Raw genomic sequence first — 6876 nt, forward strand, 5'->3', positions numbered from 1 at the left:
GTCCAGAAGAGCGCAGTCCTGGGAACAGCTAAGATACTGCGCAGGACCCTCAAGCTCCCAGGCCTCTGGTAGAGGACCCGAGCTTGAAGGATAAACCGCCCGCAGGGGCGTGCTGGGTGTTATATATATATATATATATATATATATATATATATATATATAGTATATACATTGTGCATGTGCAGTAGTAGCAGCCAGCAGGTGAATTCTGTACATTAATATGAATAGACATCTGACTATTTTACAGGATAGACAATATAAACATATTTAAAATTAAAGGAATTGAAATGTACATTGTGCCTTGGTTTAGTGTCTGGAAGAGTCCTGTCTCAGTCAATTATAGATGATGTGAGAGGGCGGGTGTGTGTGTTTAGGGCACGGATGGCTTGGGGATAGAAGCTCCTCTTGAGTCTCTCTGTCCTTGCCCGGAAGATGCGGAACCTTCTACCAGATTGCAGAAGTTGGAACAGTTTGTTGCCAGGATGGGACGGGTCCTTCAGTATCTGCGCTGCTCTAGTCCGGCATCTCCTGGTGTAGGTGTCCTGAAGCGCGGGGAGAGCAATCCTGCAGCAGCGTTCTGCTGTACGGATCACTCTCTGGAGAGCTTTTTGGTCCTTCACACAGCTGTTCCCGAACCACGATGTCATGTTCTGTGTGAGGATGCTCTCCACAGTGCCTGTATAGAAAATCCTGAGGATCTTTGGAGAGACCCTGAACTTCCTCAGTTGTCGTAGGTGATACAGGCGCTGCCTAGCCTTTTTGGTCTGGACCTGAATGTGGGCAGCCCATGTCAGGTCTGAGGAGATGTGGACACCAAGATACTTGAAGGACTGCACCCTCTCCACTGGAGCTCCATTAATGATAATGGGCTTGTAGTCTCTGTGCTGACCCCTTCTGAAGTCCACCACCAGCTCCTTGGTCTTGCCGACGTTCAGCTGGAGGTTCATCTAGTACGTACTGCTCGGGGGTAGCTGTGCCGGACAGATATTTCTCTTTAAGCAGCCGCAGAGGACCACGCACTGTGTGTCCAAACACCAGCTCTGCAGGACTGAAACCCGTGGACTCACACTCTCTCTCACCGCTGGAAGAAGTGGCACACCCTCGTCCCACTCTCTTTCTGACTCGAGGCAGAACTTCCTCATCATAGCTTTAAATGTTTGGTGGAAACGCTCAAGCGCACCCTGTGATTCGAGATGATACGCACTGGAGTTTTGATGCTTTATGCCAAGCAATTTTAAGATCTGAGCAAAAATCTTGGACATGAAGTTTGACCCTTGGTCCGTTTGAACTGATCTAGGCAAACCGAAAGCAGAGAAAAAGTTCACTGAGGCTCTGACAACAGCTTTGACTGTAGCGGAATAGCCTCAGGGAAGCGTGTGACGGCGCACATCAAAGTCAAGATGTACTCGCTGAAAAGCCTTCAGCTAATCCAAAATGCTGCAGCAAGAGTCCTGACAGGGACTAGAAAGAGAGAGCAGATTTCTCCTGTTTTGGCTTCCTGTTAAATCCAGAATTCTAAATCCTGCTCCTCACATACAAGGTCTTAAATAATCAGGCCCCATCTTATCTTAATGACCTTGTAGTACCATATCAGCCTATTAGAGCACTTCGCTCTCGCTCTGCAGGCCTACTTGTTGTTCCTAGAGTATTTAAAAGTAGAATGGGAGGCAGAGCCTTCAGTTTTCAGGCCCCTCTTCTGTGGAACCAGCTTCCAGTTTGGATTCAGGAGACAGACACTATCTCTACTTTCAAGATCAGGCTTCAAACTTTCCTTTTTGCTAAAGCATATAGTTAGGGCTGGACCAGGTGACCCTGGATCCTCCCTTAGTTATGCTGCAATAGACATAGGCTGCCGGGGATTCCCATGATGCACTGAGTGTTTCTTCTTCACTCACTATGTGTTAACAGACCTCTCTGCATTGAGTCATAGTTGTTATTAACTTCTGTCTCTCTTCCACAGCATGTCTTTATCCTCTCTAATTTCTCTCACCCCAACCAATCACAGTCGATGGCCCCGCCCCTCCCTGAGCCTGGTTCTGTTGGAGGTTTCTTCCTGTTAAAAGGGAGTTTTTCCTTCCCACTGTCACCAAAGTGCTTGCTCATAGGGGGTCATATGATTGTTGGGCTTTTCTCTGTATCTATGAAGCGCCTTGAGGCGACTTTTGTTGTGATTTGGCGCTATATAAATAAAATTGAATTGAACTGAATTGAATTGTACTGATGATCTGACTTTGTTTTTGGAAGCGGACCTACACAATCGATGATTATGTGTTTTCCACTGACCTGGCAAATGTGGCAAGAACGGCAGTACTTAGTTACATCAGACTTCAAACCTGGCCAGAAAAAGTGACGCAGAATACGATGGTAACAACTACCTGTTGAGATACATTCCAGCTAAGATCACTAGATGAGGGAGGATGCCATTTGCGCATTAACACGTCATTTTCAATGCTGTAGACACGGGGATTCTGATCGTAAACATTTGGCTCATTTGGGTTGGGTTGAGTTGGATCATTCTGTTGCACATGAACAAAATCTGTTCTGTTTATCTCAAAAGACAGGTCAGGTGTAGCAGGTAGCAGGCTGTCAGACACACATTTTTCAGCTTTTTCCACAGGCAGTTCAGCTTTCTCAGGAACAGCTTTAGAACATAGAAAAGAATCAGACAAGTCAACATCACCGTATTTGTGCTTGTGGGCGCACGTGACAACACAAGCAGGAAAAACAGAGGGCAGACTGTCAGCTGCACATTCAGAAACAAAAACAGAATCATCGGCGGGCTTTTCAATTACCTCAGGGATTGGGAAAACTTTCCTGTTGGCTAGATCATTCCCCAGAATCACAGTAACCCCCTCCACGGGCAAGCGAGCACCCCCACTGTTACCGGGCCCGAAAAGAGAGGTGACTGTAGGAAAACTGTGCAGCGGAGCTCGTAACACACTCATTTTCACTCCCCACATAAGAGCATCAGCACCACAAAATGAATTACTAGAAAAAGGCAGCGCGCTTTCCAAAATGAGAGACTGGGCAGCCCCAGTGTCACGCAAAATTACAATTGGCACACCATCCTCCTCTTTCCCAGTCAGTGAGACGAACCCTTTTGAAATGAAAGGTCAGTAACTGCTGTCAAGACCGTCATTTCCTGGTTCATCACTGACGGGATTAGGAGTAGAGACCAACCGAACGAAACCAACACTTTTTGGTTTTTTCGATGTTTGAGTTTGCTCTTTGCGATGAAGTGACGGACATTTGGCAATGAGATGGCCAGTATCATGGCAATAAAAGCATTGTCGGACGGTCATGGGAACCGGATCAGGGCGTGTTTGACGCTTAGGAGAAACCCTCAAACTCCTCGCAGGTTTAGACAACGGAGCACATTCACGGCACACAGCTGAAAACGTAGCACGATGGGTCAACACAAACTCATCTGCGAGAACAGCAGCTTTAGACAACAAATCCACCTTTTGCTCATTGAGGTACACAACAACACTTTCTGGAAGACGCGTTTTGAATTCTTCCAACAGAACCAATTCTCTTAGCTGAGCAAAGTCCTTCACTTTACTTGCAGCTAACCACTTATCAAACAAGAGAGTCTTCTCCCTGGCAAACTCTACATGTGTTTGGTTGGCAGATTTTTCACATGACCAAAACCTCTGGTGAATTGTCTCAGGAACTAGCTCATAAGCCCTTAAAATAGTGGATTTCACAATTTCATAATCCAGACTGTCATCAATGGATAAGCTTGCACACACTTCCTGTGCTTTCCCCACCAATTTACACTGCAGCAACAAACTCCACACATCCTTGGGCCATTTTAAAGTGGTTGCGATGCGTTTAAAGGCATTATAGTAAGAGTCAACCTCACTTTCTCTGAAAGGTGGCACTAAAGCAATCTGCTTGCTTGCATCAAACTGGTCAGAGGAGAATGAATCACAAGTTTTACTGACAATTTTACTCACTGTAATAGAGGTAACATTACGTTGTCAGGAGGGATCCAGCTCCATAGCCCTTATACGGAGATGCATAAGCTCAACTTCTTTGGCTTTAGCCTCAAGCTCCACCTCTTTCAGGCGAAGGGCGAGCCTAAGATGTTGAAATTGTCCGGCTGGGCTAACATTTGGGACCTGAATGGCAGCAGGAGCCTCTGCCCCTGGTGTCACCCGTCCACTGGCAGCTTGTGGTATGGTTGCAGCAGCTTCTGCTCCCACATCCACCACCAAACCTCCAGTCGCATCAATCGGCCGAGGTTTCAACTTCGTAATTAACCCCTTTATCCAACAGCTGTGCTGTCAGACACTGCTTAGTTTCTAGCTTTTTAGTATTCAAAGGTTCACTAACATTAAACAACTTTGCCACCAACAACAAATCTGCCTTTGTGCATTGATCCAACTTATCCATGGTGGGTTGCAGTGCAAAATCATCCATGTCAAAAGTCATTGCGGCTAGTCTACCCCCAACACTACAAGAAAACTGCCAACCAAAAACTGTAGGCAACCTAAAAAATACAATGAGCAAAAAGAATGGCAAAAGAAAAGAGCGGACGAGCCCCCACTTTATGTTACGCCCCAGTCTAGGTGTACAGGAACGTAGCATAAGAGTTAAAGAAGGAAGTGACCCCGCCCTGGTCCCCAAAACCATACACAGAAAAAACAATTTCTTAGTGAACGGTGGTTTATTTGTCTACACTGAAAAAGAAGCTCCGGGGTGAACAAAGGCCAAAATAACAAACAAAATAAGCTAAGTCAGGAAAGGAGGTGTTGTCTAAAACCCTATGTGAAACAAAAACCAAACAAAAGACAAGCGCTACACCTAACTACCTAACTAAAATAAACAGGAGAAAACACTATAAGGAAAAATAATAAGGCAGCTCACCCCTTCTGCTTCAGTGCTATTTACAAGTGAAAACTAATGTACACGCTATATACAAAGCTCGGTAAGTCACGAGAAGCTCAAACAGAATGATACAGGTTTTGGAAACCAGGGTCAGGTCTGCTGCTGCTGTCAGTGGCTCAACTGCTGGTAACAGATTTTCAAAGCAACCACATGATCAGGGGACCAATCAGCAGCCGTCAGCTTATCCAATCAGGGACCTGCAGAGACTTAAAGACACAGACACAAGAAACAGCCACCAAGACACATTATGACCAGGGCCGTAACAACATCTTTCAGTAAAAACTTGCTTCAGTAGCCAGCCTCTTTCAGTAAAAACCTATTTCAATAACAAACCTGTTTCAGTAAAAAATAAAAACATGTTTCAGTAAAAACGTGTTTCAAAAACAAACCTGTTTCAGTAAAAACCTGTTTCAATAACAAACCTGTTTCAGTAAAAACATGTTTCAGTAAAAACGTGTTTCAATAACAAACCTGTTTCAGTAAAAACATTTTTCAGTAAAAACGTGTTTCAGTAAAAACGTGTTTCAGTAAAAACATGTTTCAGTAAAAACATGTTTCAGTAAAAACGTGTTTCAATAACAAACCTGTTTCAGTAAAAACATGTTTCGGTTAAAACGTCTTTCAATAACAAACCTGTTTCAGTAAAAACGTGTTTCAGTAAAAACCTGTTTCAGTAAAAACCTGTTTCAATAACAAACCTGTTTCAGTAAAAACCTGTTTCAGTAAAAACCTGTTTCAATAACAAACCTGTTTCAGTAAAAACCTGTTTCAGTAAAAACCTGTTTCAATAACAAACCTGTTTCAGTAAAAACCTGTTTCAATAACAAACCTGTTTCAGTAAAAACCTGTTTCAGTAAAAACGTGTTTCAGTAAAAACCTGTTTCAATAACAAACCTGTTTCAGTAAAAATAAAAACATGTTTCAGTAAAAACGTGTTTCAATAACAAACCTGTTTCAGTAAAAACCTGTTTCAGTAAAAACATGTTTCAGTAAAAACGTCTTTCAATAACAAACCTGTTTCAGTAAAAACATGTTTCGGTTAAAACATGCTTCAGTAGCCAACCTGTTCCAGGACTGCTAGAAAAGTTTAACATAACTAACTGTCTGTGCTGAATCAGTCTTATTAGGTAATGTTCAAATAATGTGATCATCCCAGTGTTTCCAGTGTGGGAGAAAGTACTCAGAGTACTCAGGGCCTTCAAGTTACACACTATGAAAGGCAGCAACAAGGTTAATGTTCAGAAACCTAAAGTCTGTATCAGCAGCAGAATGGAACTAAAATAAATGTTGGTTTCAGTTCTATGAAGCTTTGAGTATTTTGGATCAGTAGCACTGCTGTGTTTGTTGCATCATATTGCTGTAACTGTTTATATGCTTTATATATTCTGAGCTAAGTTGATCTATGGTGTTACATCATATTCTATAAGGATGTTATGTGTTTGTAGACTTTCTGCCCAGTTTGACCCATTTAGCAGACGTCAGCCTGTTTAAGGCTCTGATGTCTATTCTGTGTGACTTACAGCAGTTATGACATGGTCTGATTTTCTCACCCAATAAAGGAATATTTCATATATCAGTCTACTCTTCATTCTATCAGACACAGTTATCACAGCTCGTACATTTGCTTTTTACACATGTATGTAAGCATTGAGCCAAATTTAGTAATGCCAACATATTAAAAGAACAATATTTGTCTCCTATATATAAAACATCTATATACACACTGTCACAGATGCTTGTGTTTGAGTGAAGATTTAAGGTGACAGGAAATATAAATAACTGCAACTTGAATCTTTACTGAAGCTCAGTGTTTGACACAGAGTTCAAGCTCACTGCTGTAATAACTAATAATGATTAATATACTAACTATAATATTGGCCATATTATATTTACCTTACCACAGTGAGATGATTTTAGTCTCATGAACAACATCAGCTAATTGTTATTTACTAGCTAATCTTATATGACTGTTCAGTACAGAAA

The sequence above is a fragment of the Astatotilapia calliptera genome, chromosome 12, assembly GCF_900246225.1.
Source record: "Astatotilapia calliptera chromosome 12, fAstCal1.2, whole genome shotgun sequence".
Lineage (NCBI taxonomy): Eukaryota > Metazoa > Chordata > Actinopteri > Cichliformes > Cichlidae > Astatotilapia > Astatotilapia calliptera.